The sequence below is a fragment of the Canis lupus genome, chromosome 29 (genome assembly GCF_003254725.2).
Source record: "Canis lupus dingo isolate Sandy chromosome 29, ASM325472v2, whole genome shotgun sequence".
Taxonomy (NCBI): Eukaryota; Metazoa; Chordata; class Mammalia; order Carnivora; family Canidae; genus Canis; species Canis lupus.
Genome location: NC_064271.1, coordinates 41,771,844 through 41,795,085, shown reverse-complemented (window position 1 = coordinate 41,795,085; position 23,242 = coordinate 41,771,844). Strand labels below are relative to the sequence as shown.

The following is a 23,242-nucleotide window of genomic DNA, read 5'->3' as shown; positions in this document are numbered from 1 at the left end:
ACCGGTTACCCCCCTCCTGGTGAGCGCCATGGGGCCCGAGAAGCCCAAGCCAAGATGCAGGGAGCCGGAAGGGCCGAGGACGCTGAGCGGCGCCAGGGCTGCTTTCTGCAAGACGGTTTCTTCTGAGCCCCGGGCTCAAAGCCGCTGACCTCGTGGATGCCGCTGCGTGTGCAGAGCGCCCCACAGGGAAACGGGGCCGGCCCCACTCCGGGTTTCCACGAGCATGTGAGGCAGCCAGGCACGGCCTGGGCACCCCGGGGCTCTCCACCCCGCAGGCGCTCGTGGGAACCCACCAGAGCCCTTCAAGCCTTCCCACGTCCCAACGCTTCCATCCCCTGCGTTGACTCGGGCTGTCGGCAGGTCCACCTTTATCTCGTCAGTCATCTAGTCGGGCTCAGTTACTGTATTTATTTATTTATTTTTAAAGATTTTATTTATTTATTTATGAAAGACCCAGAGAGAGAGAGAAAGAGGCAGAGACACAGGCAGAGGGAGAAGCAGGCTCCATGCACCGGGATCCCGACGTGGGATTCGATCCCGGGTCTCCAGGGTCACGCCCTGGGCCAAAGGCAGACGCCAAACCTCTGAACCACCCAGGGATCCCCAGTTACTGTATTTCTTGAGAATATCTCCAGGGGGAGGCATTACCTTCTCATCTTGTTGCCCCTTCTCTGGACGCGTGGGGCCTGGGAATCCCCGGCGCCTGCCTCTCCCGGCCCCCCACGTGGCCCCCCTGCCGGCCCCTGGCTCCCCGACCCACCTTCCCGTCAGCCTCTGCCCCTGCGCGCCCACCCCAGTGGCTGTCGGGGGAGGCCGAGCCTTGTGGTGCACACGCGAGGACAGAGCACCCGAGCCACCGAGAAGAATGCTGGTTAATAAACTGATATGAACCGGAATCCTTCGTGAAGACGAGCACCCACGTGTTTTCTGAAAACGAAGGAAGGACTTAGTTCTGCTCTTCTCGGGGAGTCAGAGGGGCCAAGCCTGGTGGAAGCGCTTTGATTTCCAACGTGATTCCCTTGCCTGTTACACATTCTGAGCTGTTGGAGTCTGTAATGAAAGGAAAGTTCTCTCCCCAAATTCATTCCGATCCCAAAGAGATGCGTCCGATTCTGCCAACTGGGCGGAAGGTGTTAAAGATCCCTCACGTCCAGCTGCTGAGGACGAGGGGTTGTTAAAAGTAAAAATCGGGGATCCCCGGGTGGCCCAGCGGTTCAGCACCTGCCTTTGGCCCAGGGCGTGACCCCGGGTCCTGGGACCGAGTCCCGTGTCGGGCTCCCTGCATGGAGCCTGCTTCTCCCTCTGCCTGTGCCTCTGTTTCTCTCTCTCTCTCTGGATGTTTCTCACGAATAAATAAAAATCTTAAAAAAAAAAAAGAAATTAGTGTTTATTCCCGGCCAGGAGAGGGACCGCAGATGTTTTCACACTAGGCTGTGTGTTTAGCCAGAAGCCGTAGCCGCGGGGCATTGGCGGCAGGTGCTGTGCTCTCGCTCGTGTGCGAAGCTCGGGCTAATGTGAGCAGCTGCCACCCGCTGAGGGTCGGTTCAGTCCTTGGGGAGCCCCGCGGGCGGGACCACGTCCTCCTACGGTGGAGGAGCCTGTCGCCACGTGAGGCTGGTGAGTCCCCGCGCGTGACCCCGGCCACGACCACGAGGCGGCCCTTGGCCCCTTGTCCTCCCGGAACCAGCGCCCCAGCTCCGTGCTCGGTGGAAGGCGGGTCGCGACTCCTGTTCCTCCCGGGGGTTCCCGCGGCTCCGGAGGGACACGGGGCCCAGGAAACGTGCGTAAGGTGCCAGCTGTTCCTGGCGGTTGTGTGGGTTTCACAACGAGAATACCATGGATCTGTCGACCCCGCAAACGTGCCCACACCTCACGTGACTCTTGCCCGGGAGGCGGAGTGTTCGGCTGCGTCTTTACAGTTTTAAAAAAGCAGGAAATGTGTCTGGCGGCGACGTCCTTTGCCTGTTCTCCGCCGCGTCCTCCAGGCTCCCTGGAGACGGACAGTCTCGTGCCACTGAAGAACGACTCGGCGTCTGGAAAGCATCTTTTCTTTTTTTTTTTTTTTAATTTATTTTTTATTGGTGTTCAATTTACTAACATATAGAATAACCCCCAGTGCCCGTCACCCATTCACTCCCACACCCCGCCCTCCTCCCCTTTCTTTAGGTTTTATCATTAAAAGCTGTTGTTTGCAACGACTGTCTGTCTTTCACTGTTGACCAGTGGAGCCCACCTGCCCCTGTTTGGTTTTTTTTTTCCCTTTTTCCTTCTTCCCCAAGAACCCTAAGGTCCCTAAAGAGCGACTTTAGGATTTTTCTTTTTCTTCCTTAGGAGGGATGTTTGCTTTATTCTGAAATGTCAGATGAGTCGCGGCGGCTGGAAGGGAGCCACTTGGGACCCTGGACCGCTGTCTCAGTGAACATAAGTAACGCGAGCGCGTCCGCAGGGAGTCTTCTGATCCTGTTCAGGCCTAAGAAGAGTCTCCAGCCAAAGCGTCCGAGTGGATCTGAAAGGCTCTCCGAGAAGCTCAAGCGTCAAGTGTTTCCCCGCCGGGAGCAGCACGATAAATGAGACTTCTGGAGACGCTTCTGGCAATCCGTACCTATTGGGTAAATGCCTGCTGAGGGCGGGTCATCCGGGGGCACCAGGGTAGGGGCCAGCGTGGTGCAGAGGTGACGGACACGCGGGCTCTTGGTGCTGAGGACCCGGAGCGTGGGCTGGAGCGCAGACCGGCTCCCACCCCGTGGGGGAAACGGAGGACTTGGGGCCGCGGGAGCAGAGCGGTGCAGCCCGGCTGGGAAGGGGGCCTCGGCGGGGAGGGCGGGGGAAGGTGGGCGGGAGGGGACACTTTGGGCGCTGGAGGAGAGCGGCAGGGACCGGCCTCTGGAGCCCTCTCGTCTCCGTCGCCGTTGCAGGTCCTCAAGGAGAGGAGTGCGAACCCCGCGGCTCCTGCGGGGTCTCCAAGTGGGCTCCTGGGGAAGGAGCATGACCCAAGCCAAAATCCTTCATCCCTTCGCCCCCGTGTACTCCGGGCGCCTTCCCCGGGGCTCACGACCGGGCGGTGACTGGCCCCAACCGCTGGAGGCAGAGGCGCCGCTCGCCCAGCCCGTCCCGGCTCCCGGGTCGCCCGACCCCAGAGGGATGGAACACAGATCAGGGAGGGGGTCCTCGCCTTGCTGGGCCTCAGCCCCGGCCGCGCAGTCGGAGTCAGCCCGGCGCAGCCCAAAACAATTGCCGTGGTCTGGCCGCACCCCAGGGTAACCAGATTAGAGCCCTGGGGAGGGTGGGCCCAAGGTACGGGACTGCGGCGACCCCGTGGGGATGCCCTGCAGCGAGACCCAGGAGTCACTGCTTCTGATACCCTGTGGCTGGAGCACAAGCCCAGCTGTCGAGAAGCCTCACGCCCCCTATTGAGGCTTTCCTCCCAGGACGTCCGTCCCGCAGGGGCAGCCAGCTGCCTCGCCGCCCTAGGCAGTGACAGGTGGCACCTCTGCCCAGCATCGGGGGCTAACGCCCACCCTCGGCGGCCCGGGAGGGGCCCAGAGCCTCGAGGAAGCGACGTGCAGACGTGTGAGACACGGACACACAGGGACTGACGCGACGGCAGCCCCACGGGACACCCTGACCCACGGGACACCCCGTCCACAGGGCAGCCCCCTCCTGGCCACACGGGATCTAAGTTGGAGACAGTCCCCACGCCTTGTGCAGGGGTCACTGGAATGGTCCATGGAGGTCGGGAGGGGTCCCGTGCACTGTCCCGTGCGCCCCACACAAGGAAAGACACTGGGTTTCTGAGCCAAGAGCTCAGGTGCTTTGCTCCCGTCATGGCTCTGGGGGCGACGTGAGCGGGGGGCGTCCAGGCCTGGGGGTGCTGCAGCCATGTGAGGTCCATGGGGGACCTGAGCGCTGGCCCCTGGGGGTCTGTGGGGGGGGCGCCCTCAGCGATGGCCCCTTGGGGTCCCCAGGGCGGGCGGCCGTGCTCTGGGTCACAGGCTCAGGTTCTTCGGCCGTGGCCTCAGGGAGGGCCGTGCAGCCCACAGGTGCTCACGGAGGTGCATGGAGCCCCCGGGAAGTGCAGGTTCCCCACTAGCAGCCCCCAGGCCCTGCTCCTGTGAGGCCCACCTCCTGCAGCCCCTCCTGGGCCCCACGAGTCCCCGCGAGCTGCTGGCCTCGCCTGGGGCCTGGTGGGGAGCTGGAGCTCGCAGCCGGGCAAGGCACCGGCCGATGGTGGGGCCAGGGTACTCCGGGGGAGGGGGGTCCCACGGGCGGGTCAGAGGGCTGGGGGCAGAGCGAAGGCTCCCAGCCGAGGGAATGCCAGGTGCCCCGCCGCCCGCCTCGGTGAACCCTCACGAGGTCCTGGGGGGCAGCGACCGTCTCCGCTCTCCCGGGGCCACTGGGCAGCCAGGTGTCTTGGCTGAGGTTCCTGGGTCGGAGAGTGACGGGTGGGGTGAGTGGGCCAAGTCAGTCCCGAGGCCCCTGCCCAAGGACCACCCGTCCTTGCTTCTCCCCACCTCCTCACCCCGAAACCAGGACACGCGGCGACTTCTGGAAAACCTCCGGCTCCGTGCCAGGTCACCCGCCCACACCTCTCCCACTGCTGCCCTGAGCTCTGGAGGGCATCCTTCCGGGCTTTTCTACCTCCCCCCCGGCAAGGAGTCCTGAGTCCACGGATCTAGGAAGACGTACTCTGTCTAGACTGAACTTTGAGAACCTGGGACGCTGAAATTCCTTGTGCAAATTTCATGGGGCTGCTTCTAGGTCCATCCCTGCAGGCCTTTTCCCGGATTCCCAGCGTGTATGTGTACCTGAGCCCGGGGATGGCCTCAGAATTTTGTTTTAAATACCTAAAGTCAGTGGTGTGGACCCTCGCTTTCTGGCTCTTACACGTGCCCCTGTGGAGTTCTGTGGGGCTGCAGCACCGTGGAGACCCCCGAAGTGCAGGCAGGTGTCTACCCGGTGCTCTGCGTGCCCGTCCACACCACAGGAGGCAGGTGGCTCGGACCGTGGTTCTCAGACCGGCATCGTCACCACCACTGGGAGTGGTTAGAGACGCAAAGTCTTAGGCCCCAGGCCTGCAGGATCCTGAAAGGTGAGGTTGGGGCCGACCATCTGCGCTTTAACAAGCCCTCCCGGGGATTCTGAGTCTTGCTAAGGTTAGACACCCGCCCCCCCCCCGGGGAGAGATGGTCTTACCTGTGAGACCATAAGCTCTCCTGGTGCCCACGAGTCCAGGGAGGTTTGCCGGCGCCCGGCCCGTGGTGCACAAGCGGTGCCCCTGCTGCTTCTCTGCTGATCTTGCGGCCAGGCCCCGGGGACGCCCGACCTGACCTCCGCCTGCAGCCCCTGTCTGGCCCCCAGGCTTCTGAGGGATCGAGAGCAGAAGACAAATGAGAGCAAAGAGCTGCTTTATTAAGACGTGCGCCCGCGGAAACCTCGGGGAAGCTCGGGTGAGACCCGCCGTGGGGACCTGGGGCCTCGGACTATTTTGCGTTTGCCCCACACTCCGCCCTCGGGGCTGCGAGGAGCCCAGGCCCCGGTTTCCCGTGGCCCCTGCGGCAAGTGTGAGACGGGAGGGAGAGGGGAGCACCCACGGGCCCTGAGCCGTCTTCTCACCGGGCCCCTGACTCGGAGGATCGTGAGCGCCACTAGTGCCGACAGCAGGCGGACACTTACAGCTTGTGTGGCACGCTGGGCTCCGCTCCCATGACATGAAGACAACGGTTCAACTGCCAGGCTTGCAGACGAGGAAACTGAGGCACAGGGCACATATTGTCAAGGTCATGAAAGCGGCACGTGGCCAAGGCGAGCAGTCCAGGCCCAACCCAGGTTGTCGATGCTCTAGAAACTGTCTCCCCGTAGACAGAGCAGCCGTTTGGGGGCAGGAAGCAGGGAGTCTGATGGCGGTGGAAGAGCAGGGGAGTGTAGGACACGGACACGCAGCTACACGCACACGTGTATGCACACCCACACGCATACATGTAGGCACACCTACATCCATACATGTAGGCACAACTACACATGCGTGTACACACCTACACATGCACACACAGCTGCACACATACATGCACGCACACCCACACACGTACACACACCTACACGCATGCATCCACACACAGCTGCACACATACAGGTACTCACACCTACACATGCATGTACACACCTACATACATACATGCATGCATACCTATACACATGCATCAACACACAGCCACACACCCACATGCATGCATGTAGACACACACATGTACACATACCTGCACATACATGCATGTGCGCCTACACACAGCTGCACAATACATGTACACATACCCGCACACATGCATGTACAGGCACCTACACACATGCCCACTCACACACACACACACACACACACACCCTCTCACAGATATACACACATGCACACGTACACACACAGTAAGAGAGTGACTCCAGAGTCTCCTGATTTAGGAGATCTAGGCCGGCCTGTGCTCAGGCCCCTGACACCCATGTGCAGAGGTGCGGCTGGGGACTGGGGACAGGGGACACGCGGGGCAGGGCTCCTGCTGTCCCAGCACAGCGAGGCTTCCCACCGCCTTCCCCCCATCAGTGAGCCCAGCGCAGGGGACGCTCTTCCCGGTGAGGCCGGGGCAGGGGTGCGGGAGGCGGGGGCGGCCTGGCCTGGCGGGGTGGGGGGGCTGCACGGCCTCCTGCCCGGGGTGCTGGGCGCTCCAGCCGGGGGCTGCGTGGGCGCGGTGGGAAGAGGGCCCGCTCCCTTCACATTTGGGCGCCCCTCACCCCCCAAGGGGGAACCACAGCGGTTGGGGGGAGACCTCAGGTCGACAAGGAAGCTGGTGCCTTTGCCACTGGTTTTCGGCAGAGACGCGTTGATACTGGAAACGACGTTCCCTCCTGCCCAGGAGCACCGCCCGCTTCCTGCTGCTCCTCCCCAAGGTGCAGGGGGAGGCCGGGGGAGACTGGGTGTACCCCACGACCTGGGGGGGATGCTGGGTGGGCCTCCATCCTGTCCTCCTTCCAGGCAGAGCCCACGACCGGGGCCACCAAGGGTCTCCACCCCTTGCCTGCAGGACACGGCTCCCAGGTTGGGGCACCGTCGGGGGGGTCGCTCTGGGTTCCCGAGGTGGGCGCCCCGTCCCCAGGCAGGCTCCCCACAGAGGCGGGAAGGGGCCCCTGGCGGAGGGGGCTCGCATGTCCCCCGCGGGCACTGATGCTCTGCAGGTCCAGCCTCCCCCTGCGTGTCGGAGCCCGCGGTGTGGCCGCGCCTGGTGCAGGAGCCTCCGACCCACGGGCGCAGGGAGGCGGGCCCAGGGCACCTGCAGTCCTGGAGGCCATGGGGGCATTGCACGTGCACGGGGTGAGCTTGGGGCAGGATGTGGGGGGCCCACAGGAGGGGACTCCGCCGGGGGGGGTGCAGCAGGGGTGGCGCCTGGGGACACCCCTGCAGCAGGGGAGGACAGCCCTGGGGTTATGGGGGGACCCGCCCCGTCGGAGCCACAGCCCCGGGTCATGGGGGACCCGCCCCATGGGAGCCACAGCCCAGGGGGCAAATCAACTGAGGGAAGATAATGCAGAGCCCTATTGCATGGATTTGCCTTTGGCTGAACTGGATTGCCTGAGCGATGCGGCTTTTAGGGTCGGTGGGAACCTGGATACTTGGGAGACCTCATTGCTCTCGAAATGCTTACAGGGGTCAGAGGTGGGGGCACCCGGGGGTTCAGAGGTTGAGCATCTGCCTTTGGCCCAGGGCGTGACCCCGGGGTCCTGGGATCGAGTCCTGCATGGGGCTCCCCGCAGGGAGCCTGCTTCTCCCTCTGCCCGTGTCTCTCATGAATAAATTTTAAAAATCTTTAAAAAAGCGGGGATCGGAGTCAGACCCAACAGCGGCATGTCGGATTGCTTCCAAATCAAGAAAACTCTCTCGAAGGCCTTCACAACCTCGGTTGTTTATAGAGCAAAAGCGCAGCTCCCCCGCCCCGGCCCCAAATAAAAAATATTTGCAACTCAGTGATACGTTTGTAGAAAGCCCAGAATTTTTGTATGAAACAGGTGTCAGCCCGGTGTAGGTTTCCCCGCTCCGTTAAGCATCTACCTTTCCTGCGTGAAATGACTCCGCATCCTGCGTGGCACGAATTCCACAAACTGGTCGTTTATTTTAAATGAACTCGGTGCTGGTTCTGGAAAACACAGTTCCCCGATGATGGCGGAATTATTCCATCGAGCTTGCCTCTGGGACTGTTACCCATAAAGCGATGTTTATAGGTCAGGGTTTTTCATTCCAAGCTGCCGGGACTACGTGAAAGGTAAATGTCTGGCACCGGGCACAGGGGTTGTTTGGCCAACGGGGCTTTATGGCCCGTGCTTCTTAAAATCCCTTTCTCCTTTTTCCTCTTTCCCTTTACGCACCGTTGGGACATGTGGAAAACAGACGCTCTGAGCAGAGGAGACGTTCAAAGGCCTCCCTGTTCTGGGGGCAGAATATAAACAAACACGCCCGTCGCCAGTTTCCAGGTTTTCGAGTTTATTCCGTTCCCTCGGCCGCCCGTTCTCAGCGCGGGCACCGGTTCCTCTCCGGGTGGGGACCCTCGTCGGCCGAGGAGCCAGTGAAGACTGCAGCTCCCTCTCTCGCTCTCTCTGTAAGGATTTCTGACCCCGCGGGACCCAAGAATTGCATTTTCTGAGTCTAGGCCCCAAGTGCTGCAACCCAGGACCTTGGCTTCCAGCTGGAAGGTCCCAAGGAGAGTGCACGGGGCGGGGGGTGCCCTCCGGACCGCGGTGCAGCTCACGGTGCTGGGCTTGTTCATCGTTCTTTCTCCCGGACTTCCCTCCCTCCTGGTTCCTAATTCTGCGCTGGCCGAATAGGGGGCAGGGATGGCCCAGCACTGGAGGGTGAAGAGCCTGGTCCCGCTTGCGCCGCCGCCACCCCCTCCTTGTAAGGACGACGGCCTCCTGAGCCCTGGTCCTGGGCGCCGCGCCCCGAGAGCCGCTCCAGCTGCGGACGCTGGCACGCCCGATGCCCAGGCTGCCCTCGAGCCCGAGTCCATCCGACGCTCCGGGCAGCCCCTATGCATGGGGCCCGGGCGTCCACGTTTTTGTGAAGCTTCTCAGGTAATCGTCCAGCGCAGCCGAGGCCGAGAGCCGGTGTCTTAGGGCCCCAGTGATGCCGACGCGTCCCCAGCGGAGCCGAGCGAGGGGCCCGGACCGTGCGGTTTCTCTTCCCTAAAATGAATCGAACCAGGAAAAGCCCGGGTCCGAAGTGACCGCCTGCGGGGCCTCGGAGACATGGATGTCTAGAATCCCTGCCTTGGCAATCCTCGCCCAACGCTGCAGACTTTTAAAGTGAGAAAGCCCACGGGTTCTCGTCACTCCGTTAAGGACGTTGTTGGTCACGATCTGCCGTTCCGGGCACGTGCTCCTGTGCTTAGAGCCACGGAGCGCCCAGGACCACGTCAGGCCGACACGGAAGGTCAAACCTTTCCCTTATTCCCGCGCCCGGCTGCGGCGTCACCTACAGGCCATGGTGCTCGTCTCCGGAAACAGAACACACCGAGCAAAAGAAACTTCGGGAAACGGTGTTTCAAGCCCAGAAAGTCCCATTATGTCAGGGAACTTCCGACAGACTTGGGCGCGACGCCCTTAATTTTCTCCTGTTGTCGTTGGGTTAGACTCTCTGCCCCCGAAGGGCCAGTTCCCGCATCACCGCCTGCCAGGGGCTCGGCCTGGCCTCCGCCGCAGAAGACCGGCCACGGCCCAAGCCCGGGCTCCCCCGGCTCCCCCGCCGGGTCGGCTCCTCCGTGTCGGCACCACAGCCGGGGCCCCGGTCGCTCGAGAACCCCGTGCTCTGTCTTGGGTCTCGTGCTCCAGGGGTCCCAGAATCCCGGAGATTTAGAGCCGGGACCAGAGGCCCCGCTGACGCCGACCGGGGGAGACCTGCGCCCACCGCGGCCTGGCAGGGTGGCTGTGCGGGGCGTCGGGCCGAGACCGTGGGCTCCTCTGGGCAGGGCCTGCCCCGGGGGCGGTGGCCCGAGTCGGGCCCTGCTCCTTGGGCCTCGTGGGCACAACCCTCGTCCGGCGGCGCTGGCTCCCACCCCACTGCGGCCTGCAGTCACCCAAGGGGCCTTGCAAACCCCCGACACCCATCACGTCCCCAGACCCGTCAAGTCGGAGCCCAGGCTGGGGGGCCGTGGCGAGTCCCACGTGCCGCTCACAAGTCCTGTAGACAAGGGACCCCGGGCCTCGAGGGCCAGCGGGACCCCGTCAGCCACCGAGATGGGGGAAGGGGCCGCCCTCTGGGTCTCGTGCGTCCCACTCTCCCCCCGCCAGACCCCGCTGTCCCCATCGCAGGGACACACGGGGGCAGCACGTGGACGGCTCACCGTGGAACCGTCCTCCGCAGCCTGGGAGCAGCGCGGCCTCGCGGCACGTGTGCACGACGGGCGGCCACGTTCGGGAATGGCCGTCTTGAAAACACACGCACGGGTCGTTTATGGACTGAAATAAAACGTGCTGAGAAGCGTCGCCAAGTTCGTTGCGCCTTCTCGTGGGACCCCTCGGCCACCACCAGCCGGGCCAGGGAGGGGCCGCCGCGCTGCAGCCGCCGAGGGCCCGGCCTCCACCAGGGCTAAGGGAAGTCTCGGGGACCCCCGGCTCCTTCGCTGCCTCACCGCAGGGACGGGGCTGGGGATGGTCCGCGCGGGGCCCCCCTCGGGCGGGGGCAGCCTCAGCCCTGGGGGCACCCGGCCCTCCCGGGGGCCGCACACTCCTCCAAACCGGGGCTCCGACCGGCGGGTGGCGGCGACCTGGTGTGTCTTCCTCAGCTGTCGGGGAACGGGGAGGTTCACACGCAATGTCGGGGGTGACGGGAGATGGATGCGCAGGCTCCGGTGTGGGTGGCTGTGCTGGGGGCGGGCCGGGGGCGGGAGCCGGGCGGGGGACATGCAGGTGAGGGACCCCGGCCGGGAGGACACCGGGGACTGAGATGGGGTGCGGGGGGCGCAGGGGCCGGGAGGGCCGGGCCTAAGCAGGAGCCTGAAGGTGAGCGGACTTGAGGCCTGGGGAAGGGGTGGGGGTGCGGGGCAGGGTGAGGGCAGGTGAGGCCAGGAGCACCCAGGGCAGGTGAGCCCCGGCGCCGCCACCTCACCAGGGCGGACGGGAGGGCTGAGGGAGAAGCCCCCAGGCCGAGGGCCGAGCCGCTGCCCAAGGAGGGCTTCCAAGAGGAGGTGGCGTTCGACCCGCACCTTGAAGCCTCAGGAGGAACTTCCAGGGAGAAGAGGCAAAGCGGCAGGTGTCAGGGCGCCAGGGGCTCGTGGGGGCAGAGGGGCCGGGACGCGCTGGGAGGCGCAGTCCCTGCCCGCGATCCCTCGGGAGAGAAGGCGAATAACACGGGGGCCTCCGGCGGCGGCTCCCCGGCTCCCCGCTGCAGGCCCTGTGGGTGTGTTCACTGGGAATAACGCTCAGGGATTTTATTTGCTGCCGGAGCCCTGAGGGGCCCTGACTGCTGGGCCAGGTGGGGCCGGGTGAGGCTAGGTGAGGGCAGGTGGGGCCAGGTGAGGCCAGGTGAGGGCAGGTGGGGCCAGGTGAGGGCAGGTGGGGTCAGGTGAGGGCAGGTGAGGGCAGGTGGGGCCAGGTGAGGGCAGGTGAGGGCAGGTGAGGACAGGTGGGGCCAGGTGAGGGCAGGTGAGGGCAGGTGGGGCCAGGTGAGGGCAGGTGAGGACAGGTGGGGCCAGGTGAGGGCAGGTGGGGCCAGGTGAGGGCAGGTGAGGGCAGGTGGGGCCAGGTGAGGGCAGGTGGGGCCAGGTGAGGGCAGGTGAGGGCAGGTGGGGCCAGGTGAGGGCAGGTGAGGGCAGGTGGGGCCAGGTGGGGCCAGGAGAGGGCAGGTGGGGCCAGGTGAGGGCAGGTGGGACCAGGTGAGGGCAGGTGGGGCCAGGTGAGGGCAGGTGAGGGCAGGTGGGGCCAGGTGAGGGCAGGTGAGGGCAGGTGGGGCCAGGTGGGGCCAGGAGAGGGCAGGTGGGGCCAGGTGAGGGCAGGTGGGACCAGGTGAGGGCAGGTGGGGCTAGGTGGGGCCAGGTGAGGGCAGGTGGGGTCAAGTGGGGCCAGGTGGGGCCAGGTGAGGGCAGGTGGGGCCAGATGAAGCCAGGTGAGGCCAGGTGAGGGCAGGCAGGGCCTGGTGAGGACACGTGGGGCCAAGTGGGGCCAGGTGAGGCCAGGTGAGGGCAGGTGGGGCCAGGTGGGGGCAGGTGGGGCTAGGTGGGGCCAGGTGAGGCCAAGTGGGGCCAGGTGAGGACAGGTTAGAGCAGATGAGGCCAGGTGATGGTAGGTGAGGCCAAGAGGGGTCAAGTGAGGCCAGGAGGAGCCAGGCAAGGCCAAGTGCAGCCAGGTGCAGTCAGGTGCAGTCAGGTAAGGCCAGGAGCAGCCAGGTGGGGCCAAGTGCAGCCAGGTGAGGCCAGGTGAGGCCAGGTAAGGACAGGTGAGGACAGGTATGGCACAGCCACCACACCGTCCCCCGCGGTCACCCGCCCACCCACCTCCCTGGTGCTGGCAGTGAGTCTCATCGCGCACGTGAGCTCAGGTTGGTGCCCTTGGTCGGAGGAGCAGGTGCTCAGGGGCCAGGCCGGGGCGGGAGCCTGTGGCAGACAGACGGACGGTAGGAAACAGGACAACCCAGGCCGGAAGCAGCACCGCGGCTTTGAGCCCCGGCCCCGCACGGACCCCCACTTCCTCTCCCTGGACCTGCCCCCAGGCCTGCCCCCACGGCCCCACCTCCAAAGCCTCGGGGTCAGGCCCCCCCAGCCCTCCCCCAGCCGAGGGCTGGCCCCGCTGCGGCACCTCGAGCGTCCCCGCGTCCTCCGGGCGGCTTCACCCGGGGCCCTCCTGCAGGGGCGGCCACTGGCTGTGTCCACTGGTTCACCTGTTCTCTCCCCAGTCTGCCCCCCGGCTCCCACGCCTCGTCACTCCACCCGCCCTCCGTCTACACTGGCCGATGCAGGGGACGACTCCCTCCTTGTCTCAGGTCTTGAGGTCACCCCACATGCCACGTCCCCGCCCTGAGGCGCTGTCCTGGGTCCCCGCCCCGCCTCTCCCAGGCCTGGGGGCTGTGCCACGTGGGGCTCCGGAGCCGCCCCCCTCCTGCTCCTGTCCCCGGGGCCCTGGGCTCCAGCCAGTGAGGCCTCGTGCAGCTCCGGGCAGCGGCGTCCGCAGTGCTCGATGTTGGTGATCATCACGGAAGCGCGCGTTTGCTGACTTAACGTCCCGGTTTGGACCGACCCACCCCGCGGGGTGTTAGACCGAGCGCCCCGGGCGGCCCAGCAGCGTCCCCTTAGGCCCGGGGCGCGGGGTGGGGCGGGGGGGACACCTGCCTGGGCCAGCGCACTGCCCGCCCCGCCTGCGCCCTCCGCCCCCACACACCGCCACCCTGGGCAAAGCAACAGCCCTCACTCTACTATTCTTGTATTTATTTTTTAAATTAAGTCTTTGGGACTTTAATCCCAGCGCAGTTAACACAGAGCGTCATCAGTTCCAGGTGCACGAGGCCGCGTGGACGCCGCTCATCCCCCTCCGAGGCCCATCCCGTCCCACCTCCGCTCCTCTTAGCAGCGCCTACCTCCCCGTGGTCCTGTAGCACCCCCAGCACCTATTTTCCTTCCCTGTCTTTCTGCCTCTCCGTGGCGGCAGCGGCTTGGGCTGGTTGAGTTTGCGGGATCCAGCGCGGTGTCTGGGGTGCAGCAGGCGCCTCCCAGCCAGGAGGAGAGTCTTCCTGAGGACGGAACGGGTTGGCACCTTGACCTGGGGTTTCCTGGACCCCAAAACATGGCCCGGCCTACGTGAGCGCGGCCTGAGGGCCCCACGCTGGGTGCTCGGCACTGGGGGTGCTAACCACGCTGCCCCCCTCCCCCGGGGCACGGTCCCGGCGGGAAGGCGCCGCCTTAGTAGCTCGGCCGCCAGCGAGGCAGGGGCGGTCCCACGTGCAGCGGCCGAGGTCAGGTCAGGTCGCACGAATGGGAAAGTCACGTGTGTCCAGGAGCCTTGCGTGTCCCTCCAGTGAGACCCTGGAACTAAGCGAATCCCCCTGCTGGGCTGCTGGGTCATGTGTGTAAAGCACGTGGCGTCTGGAGAGCTCAGCGCCCCATGAGTGTCACTTGTGGAGCCACTTTCAGGGCAGGTCGAGGGGAGCGGCTGTGGGCAGAGTGGCCCGGGGTGCGTGGAGGGGGGTTTCTCACGGGCAGGCCCTTTGCAGGACACTGAGGGTTACGGGTGACATCGCGGGAGGGCCTGGGGGGAGAAGAGAGAGAGGCAAGGCTGCGAGGGCAAGGACGAGCCAAGAGGGCCTGAGGATAAGGCACAGTGGCCTCAAGATTTGTTCAAGGACCCGACTCCCCAGGTTGACCGAAGGGGGGATGGACCCACGGGTTTGGAGCCTGAGGATGTGAAGGTGCAGAGGTCTGCTGGAGGGAAGCGGCCTGTGCTCGCTGAGCTGAGAACCTGAGTGGTTCGGGACTGCTGGGGGGCAGGGGTGTGGTGAGGAGAGCTGGGGATGAACTTTCCTGGAGCGAAGTGCAAGTGCGTGTGGAGTTCCCGGGTGCACCTGCGGCGGTGGGTTGGGGGGACGGTGAGGAGACGGGATCACAAAGAGAAGTGAGGAGCAGCGCCCGCCGGGGGCCTGGGTGGCGGGAACGGGCCTGGTGGCGGGAACGGGGCAGGTGTCGGGAACGGGGCAGGTGGCAGGCACAGGCCGGGTGGCGGGAAGCTTCAGGACACGATGATGCCATCGCAGTTCCAAGCTGCTGGCTCCGTGCTGCGGCCTTGAACGCCGCCCCCAGCTGCGCAGCCTGCCCCCCCCCCCCCCCCCCCCCCCGGCCTGTGTGAAGGTGGCGACCTTCTCGCTCTCCCGGAGGATTCGGGGAGGCCTGAGGGCATTGACTCATCCCCCCGGTAGGCACAGGCACTCTCATTCCACCCAGTGCTGCCCGCACCAGGCACACAGGCCATCCCACGGAACATCCCGTCCTTGCTTTGTACGTAAAGTGCACTACCCCGTAGGGTCTTTGAGGTTCGTCCCCCAGGGCAACGCTGAAACAGCTCTGAACAGTAAGAACCATAATTTCCGCTGGAGATGGTGGGATGAGTCGGCTGCGCTTGCCTGGGGATCCTAAAGCCACCGGGGGACACGCGTGGGTCCGACCCGCACGTACAGGTGGACGGTCCGCCTGGGGTCGCGGCTGAAATCTAGGTCGCGCAGACGTGACTGTGGGGAGGACATCGGCGACGCGCTTTCACACTCGACCCAAGACATTCTCACAGAGTCCGACTGGCCGCACGAGGGCCGAGCACCCGGGGTCCACGACTCCTCCCTCCGTGTGAACGGGTGAGCGCCGAAGGCTCATCCTGCGGACCCGCCGGGCCGGGCTCAATCACCAAATCGGGGTTTGGAAGACGGAGTGGATTTGTCGTCCGGGTATTTTCCTTTAAGGCTCCGATTTCCCTTTTAGGAAGTTAAACGTGAAAAGTTTGAGGCGGGAGGGGCGTAGCGTCCCCCGTCCTGTCGCACCGGGCAGTTTCACGGGGACGCTCTCCTTGACGCCCTAGGCAGCAGGTGTATTCGCCAGGTACAGCGACCGCTTGCAGTGGCCTCCAGGGCTGAGGAGACCTTTGGCACCCCTGGGTGTGGGGCGTCCTGCTGACAAGCCTCCGCGGTTTCAAAAGTGCTTTGTGGGAATACGGGGAGCGTCAGTGAAATACGCCAGTTTTTCTAAACAAACGTCATCTTTGAAAAAGTTGCCGAGTGACACTGCTGCACAACTAGGGCCTAGTTCAGCAAAAATGTAATAATTTGGGCGCCTGAGTGGCTCCGTGGTAGATTGTCTGCCCTCGGCCCAGGGTGTGACCCCGGGGTCCTGGGATCGAGTCCCGCGTCGGGCTCCCTGCATGGAGCCTGCTTCTCCCTCTGCCTGGGTCTCTGCCTGGGTCTCTGCCTCTCTCTCTCTCTCTGTGTGACTATCATAAATAAATAAAAATTTAAAAAAAATACCAATACACCAAATACAGCAAATAAATACCCAGTTAAATCAGATTTAAAAAATGTGTGTTTTTTTTTTTTGGAGTATAAATATGTCCCGTGAAATATCTGAGACATACTTACATTAAAAATTGTTATTTATTTGAAATTCAAATGTAGTCAAGTGCCCTGTGATTTCTCTGGCAACCTGATCTCCTGGAGCCAGAAGGGTAAGAAGGGGCTGTTGCAGTGAGCTCAGGACTGCTGCCTCGGGAGAAGGCGACTGTCTTCTCTCCTCTAGCACTTCCTTTTAGTGCTACTGAGACCTCCTGGGAAGGCAGCCGAGGCCAACAGAGTTCCTGATTTTAAAAGGAATTTGCTTTCTGCCTCTTTCTTTAGATTCTTCTTCTTTGTCACTGGCTGGTGTGGCTTGAATAAGCTTTTCCTTGTGTTGCAATAAAACCAAAGGTGCAGATGGGATCTGGGGGGGGGTGGTTTGCAAGTGCCTGCCTGCGGGTCTGTGCTACTGAGACCTACCTAGCGCAGGGAAACACGACTCCCCTCTATGACCTCACTGTGCTCATCTCAGTCCTACACTCAGTTTTGGACTCAGAACTGTCTGCCTCGCTTTGCTTTTCTTCATCCAGAGGTTTAGCTCTCTTGGGAACACAGGGTGGAGGTTTGAGAAAACCTAGTCAAACCTCAGTAATAAGCAAAAGGGTTATTTCATGACCTTTTGATGTCATCTAAGTCATGCTACTTAAAATGTAGTTTGCTGACTAGCAATGTCACCTGGGAACTTGCTAAAATGCAAATTCTCAGGCCAAGCCCAAGACCTACTAAATCAAAATTTCTAGGAGCAGGGCCCAGAAGTCTGTCTTTTCATATAGTCTGGGAAGCACTGATCGGAGCAGTTTGCCCAAGGGTTCTCTCACTCTCTATGGGAATGCAACATAGTTTGTACCGTTGATTTGGGCTCAGACCTTGTACAATACTAGTAAGATGGTGACGATTTTATTTCCTGCCCAGATAGAAAGGACAACCCTAAATATTATGGTTTTACTGCCTTCTTGGCTATAAACCAGTTTTGCATCTGATTTTGGAATCTTACCTCAGCTCTCCTTGCTTCCCCCACTGACGACAGAAGTCCTATTTTCTCATTTTCTCTTCTGATCCAGCATTGCCATCTTCCTGGTTCCCTCATTAATGAACTAAATAAAACTCTGACATGTGCTTACTTATCTATATGAAAATCAGGTTTTTAATATTTTGGGAATTACACTTTGACAGAAGGATAACTGAGAGAAGACAGGCCCCATGTCTTCTTCAGACTCCTGGCTGACTACTGTCACAACACTCTGTCTCCATCTATTTATTACAAACAACAGAAGCCGATCCAAATTAGCATAAACAAGAAGGAATTCATTAGAAGCCCGGAAGGGTCTCATGGGACTCCGTTCTGGGAAAGATAGCCAGGCCTCACACTCCCCCACTCCAAGTGCTCTCTCTGGTTAGGAGCACCACTCTCTGGCTTCATTAAAGATTGGTTTCCCTGTTTACTTATCAGCCTGAATGTGGTTAAAAACAGATCTCGATGATCTTCCAGCCCCAGGATCTGACTTGTCCCTGACAAACCAATAAATCAACTAGATTTGGGGACTTGCTCACTTGCTGGGGGAGGGGAAGGACCACTCACCAGAAGCTGAGGTTAGAGTAGATATTCTAAGAAGCACCGATGGGCAAGCGTGGCAGATTTATCTTTGACATTCTGCCCCTTAATAAAACTGCTTTAGAGAATCAGGACAGAGAGACGATGAAAGGGGTGTTCTTGCCAGGGCTCCCTGCCTTAGACTTGAAAGTGGTCTTGGGGCCAATTAATCCAAGCTATCCCTGAGGCCTAGCAGACGGGAAAGCCCCTCGGCTTCTGAAAAGAGCAGAGTTAAGGCTGAAGAAAGAGAGGATGATTTTTAATTAAAACTCTTTGAATTGAGAAAGTCATGTCACACTGGCATGCATTTTTAGCCAAAATACTTATAACAAATAAATCTCTGAATTTCATCGCCTTAGTACAAGTTTATTTTCCACCCACAGTGGTATAAACATAAGCGGGTAACCCTGATCAGTGGGTAAGAGTTCTTTACTTTGCTTAGGTCTTTAAAATTTCTCATCAGTAATGCTTTGTGCATATTTGTTAAATTTACAGATATTGGAGGATTTTGAAACTAGTTTAGGAATCATATTTTTACGTGTCATCCTTGCGCAGAGGCCATGCTTAATCTTCTCTGTATCGTTCCAATTTTAGTATATGTGCTGCCGAAGCAAGCACAGGAATCATATTTTTAAAAAGAATACATTTTCTAATCATTTCTTGCAAGTATTTGGAAATATAACTTGTTTTTTTAGATTGATCTTGGCATATTTATCTAACAATCAGACTAAATCCACTTAGTCACTTAATAATTGATAGGTACATTCTTTTGTATTTTCTACATGATCATATTGTCAGGATACCTTTATTTCTAATTCTTATGCCTTTGTCATCTGGAGGATAGTCAGATAATAATTATGGTAGAACATTAGTGAATTAAGTATTCTTCTTAAGAAGTTAAAAAAGAGGAGTGAAATAAACTCAAAGAAAGTAGAAGGAAACAACAAAGATTAACGCAGGAAATGAACACATAATCAAGAAGATCCACAAAGCAAAAGTTTTGTTTTTAAGACTAATAAAATTGACATTCTCTGCAAGATTAATAAAAGAGAGAGAGAGGAGGGCGTGATCCTGGAGTCCCGGGATCGAGTCCCACGTCGGGCTCCCTGCGTGTATCCTGCTTCTCCCTCTGCCTGGGTCTCAGCCTCTCTCTCTCTGTGTCTCTCATGAATAAATAAGTAAAATCTTTAAAAAGAGAGAGAGAGAAAGAGGAGGCACAAGTTAACGATAGTAACTGACTTTCTAACGTAAATGTAAAAATCATGTAATGTAAAAATGTAAAAAACATAACTGGATATATTAAAAAGAAAATACCATCTTTTGAACAACTTAATGCCAATGAATTGAAAAAAAAATTAGACAAAATTGAAAAATCCTAGAAAAATATAAAACCCCAAAACTGATTCAAGAGGAAATAGAAAATGTAAATAGTTCCATAATCAATAAAAATAGTCAAATAACAGGAAATATCCCCACAAAAAAAAAAATAATCCAGCTCCAGGCAGTTTTGCTAAGTGATATCAAACATTCAAGGAACAAAAAGGTCAATTTTATAAAAATTATTCCAGAACATGCGAATGTAACCTGTCTTAATACCAAACTTGGCAAGGATGGTACAAGAAATGCAAATTAATACAGTGTCATTTATGAACACAGATACATTCTACACAAAAATATTAGCAGACTTAACTCAGCAATGTGAAATTTAATAATATATCATGAATAAGCTGTAATTATCCACAAAATGTGAAGTTCTAACATTAGAAAGTTAATTACTATGATTCACTATGCCTCTTCCAGGAGGATACAGAGGTCACAAGGAGCGCGAAGGTCATAAAGCTTCAAGGGCCCCTCATGGGGTCACCAGCTCTATGTTCCCATGACTGTGTTTGTAAAAATATTTTAAATAGTGTTTTAACCACAATAAATTAAGACCACTGTCTTTTGCCTGTCGTCTTGGGTCAGGTGACTTCATCACAGCTGTGAACTCCGTGGGATCCCGCTGACAGGACAGAGGTTAACGAGGACGTATCCGAGCGTGGTTTAGTGGGATGTACGTGGTTTCCAGCCCCCTGAACCTATAGTTGGGCTGGTGTTAGCTCCCCCCCTGCAAAGGACTTCCTGGAAGTCTCCCACTCACTGTGCTGACGCAGTGAAGTGACACGGGGTGGGGGCCGGAGGCGCTGACGTTCTGCACGAGGCCCCAGCTCCCACTCTGGAACTAGGAGGAGCTCAAGAGACGCAAGGCTCCAAGCGTACCCAGTGCAAGGCTGCGAAGCATTCTTTGAATCACGGATGGATAAAACTGTAGTTGGAGAATTCTGTGCTAATCATCTTCGTCAGAAGGGAAGTTCTCTGCTGTCAGAAACATACTTGGGAAGGTAGCGTGGACACGGATAAACAGCCCTTACAGTCTTTCATATTATGACGGAAAGCCTCAAAAAATAGAATTTAGCCTGAATTCCTGCGTGTCCTACAAATGCTGAGCCCATCCTGAATGTGAAGTTGTGTTTTCTGCACGCATATCAGATTGTGCTTTTGTGCATCTGATCTATCCGGTTCTGAGGAAGCCTGCTGGTTGCAGAGGAAACAGCATGCAAGCAGCAGCCCGACGAGACGTGTTTCCCTGAACAAAAGCCCGACCCAGATTCGTCTCTGATTCACTGTGCAGCATAAGAGTAATTCATTGCACAAGCATGCAGCTCAATACAATAACTTATGAAGCTGAAAGTAACTTTTCTATACCATTAATAAATGTTGAGAAAAAATATTTTTTGCTAAAACGCTGAATTTTTTTTTCTCTTTAGAAAAGATTACACAATTGTTATTGTATGAAGAGTTAATCAGAGCATATGGAGTCCAAAACTGTGTGGGAAGGGTCTTGCCCTTCCCATCTTTAAAACTTGATTTCTTCAGGACGCCTGGGGGGCTCAGCGGTTGAGCATCTGCCTTAGGCTCAGGTCGTGACCTGAGGTCCTGGGATCGAGTCCCGCGTCGGGCTCCCTGCCTGGAGCCTGCTTCTCCCTCTGCTGTGTCTCTGCCTCTCTCTGTGTCTCATGAATAAATAAATAAAGTCTTTAAACAAAACAAAACCAATTTGATTTCTCTTTAGTGAAATGAGGAGTTTTGGATTAAACAGATTCTAAAGCTCACCTTCACTTGATGATTTTATGAATGTGCATTGCAGAGTCAGCCCAAACCTGAATATTATTTATGAATAATATTGTCACCACCGAGCTGTTCCTGCTCCCCAGGAATTTATGGCCCGGTGAGCCAGGATCGGCCCTTGGTTTGTTGTGACAGGGCCACGTTTGCTGGGAGCTCTGTTCCTTCGTTCCCAGGCCGAATCCTGGGCCCAAGGAGCCCCATTTCTGACTGCTGAAGTTTGGAGGCTGTGCCTGAGCATGTTGTCGTGAGGACGCGGCTCCATTCCAGCAGGAGTTACCGGGCCTCTGGTTACGTTGCCATCGTGGTCTCTGTGATCCTCCGACAAGTCCTGCCCGTGGGCCCCGTGACGGAAGGTACCCCTGCCTGGCAGTCTGGGCCGTGACACCATGATGCCATGACTTTGCTTTCATGGACCCTAACGTCTAATAGGATACCCTGTTTGATGTCTGATTGCTCTGAAGGGACGGTCTAGGACGCTAGCGGTGACTTCTGCTGAAGGGATGATGCTTATTGTCACATGGGACATTGGCGTGACAGTGCTCTGCAGTTCTTTTTGCTAAGGAACCATTGTCCATATAAACGTCAAAAGCAAAATTTCCATCAACCAGCTAACGTTCATTCTATGATAGAATAGTGGCGGTGTGTGCTTCCGTGGACACTTCTATTCTTATTTCCGTGCCTAAGTTAACCAATGGCTGTTTCTGTTCATTATTCCTCTGCTGGTTTGATTCGCATCCCTTCTTTTCCCGACTTTAGGGTTTGAATCCGATTTCTGAATTCAATGGGGAGATTCTGGCCGTGTCAAAATGGCAGTTTTTGAACCTGGCAAGATCATAATTGTTTTTGGGTTCAATTCTGATTTCCAAAGACAACTTAAGGAGGTGTCAACAGCCCTTCATAAGGTCAGTTGCATAAGCAGGTAATTAGTTTGAGAACGGAGTGTCAACGTGGATAAAAGCTGCTAATTTGGTGATTCTTAAAGCTGTTTGAGCTGAGGCAGACACCTCTTAAATAAGACTCTTGTCTGCTATGGCTGTTTTTGAAGATTACACGCGAGTCAGATGATTCATTCACTAATCCCCTCAATAAATATTTGCTAAGGCACAGGGCGAGAAGCCGCTGACCACGTCACAGAGATGCTGCAGCTGTGCGGACCGAGGGTTAGCACGAAGAAGATGCAAGTTACGGGTCACCTTGACCCAGAAGAGGAAGCCCTGCCTCTGGAGTTCTGCTCTGAGGCTGGGACGCCAATAGATGGTGTTGATCTACGCTGGCTTGGCAGACGCTTAATGGCGCAAGAGGGAAAAAAAAAAAAAAAAGAAAACGGCTCAACACCAGTATGGTCCTTTGGAGATCCAGAAACATCAACTCTATTTAAGGAAGAAAGTAGTCATTTGGTTGATGCTGCAGAGGACTAAGTCACAAAACCAAAAAAAAAAAAAAAAATTACATGCAGCTAAAGGTACAAACTGTGCGGTCACGTGTAAGTCTCTTCATATGGGCAAACCATTGCTCCACAGATGGGTCAAATTACTAGCATTGACACAAGCACAGTTCTAGAACATGCCACTAATTCAACCACTGAAACACTCAAGCAATAGCTTTCACTGGCGCTCTGCGCTCGGCCTTGCTGCGTGCTGCAGACTCAGAGAGGAATAAGCCGCACGGAGGCGGGTGTAGGGGCCGGTAGGTGAACCAGCACTACGGGACAGCTGGGAAAGCCCAAAGGCCGAGTACTCGAAGGCGCTGGGCACAGGGGTGAGGCCGTGGCGAGGAGGGACGCGAGGAGAGAGCGCATGGCTGACGCCGTTGACAGCCTATCCCTCAGCCATGTCCCCGCTCATCCTTGTCGATGGGAACTTGCTTAAGAAGAGGAAGAATGTATTCAAAGAAGAGGGGCTCCCCCGTCCCCCAGTCACACGGAAACCATAGCAATGCTTCTCCTTTGCCAAGGATTTCTCCAGGGGGAGCGAGGAGCCTAGACCCCCCTAATGGGCCCAGCGGGAGAGTCTGCTGGGAGGGATTTCCCTCTCTGATAAAAGATGTCCTGGGGTGGGGGGCAGGGGGAAGCTGTTATTTCTTTCTGCCTTTGGATGTGGTTTCGTGTGGATCTGATGTTCCGAGTCGAGGCCTGCGGTGTGAGACCACGTGGGGAAAGCCGAGGCACCGAGGAGGCCGCCGACAGCGCGGACATGGGCAGGCTGCTGAATTAACTTGCTCGGGGGCTGCCTGCGGTGCACGGCCTGCCAGGAGGATTCCAAGCCTGCGTCTTACCGTCTTGAATCTCTAGCTTGAAGCTGAAAGCATCCTGACTGGTACGAGAGGCTTCCTGAAGCGGGTTCTGAGTGGAGTCCTGAGAAGAATGCAAGAGACGTCACCAG

At 58.3% G+C, this 23,242-nt stretch overlaps 1 long non-coding RNA gene and 1 other non-coding gene across 4 annotated transcripts in view; both read right to left on the bottom strand.

Moving 5' to 3' along the window:
* Positions 1–14,864: 14,864 nt before the first annotated feature.
* Positions 14,865–23,242, bottom strand: part of LOC112650729 (uncharacterized) — a 32,153-nt gene continuing 23,775 nt past the window's right edge. Inside the window, exon 4 of one of the 3 annotated variants that reach the window (XR_004810605.2) lies at positions 14,865–15,984. This is a non-coding gene — a long non-coding RNA (uncharacterized LOC112650729). Of the gene's footprint in view, positions 15,985–18,678; positions 23,215–23,242 lie in introns of those variants that run through there. The other 2 variants (XR_003130399.3, XR_003130401.3) reach the window with 2 other exon arrangements.
* Positions 18,204–18,311, bottom strand: LOC112650858 (U6 spliceosomal RNA). Its single transcript, XR_003130504.3, has one exon. It is a non-coding gene; the product is annotated as a U6 spliceosomal RNA (small nuclear RNA).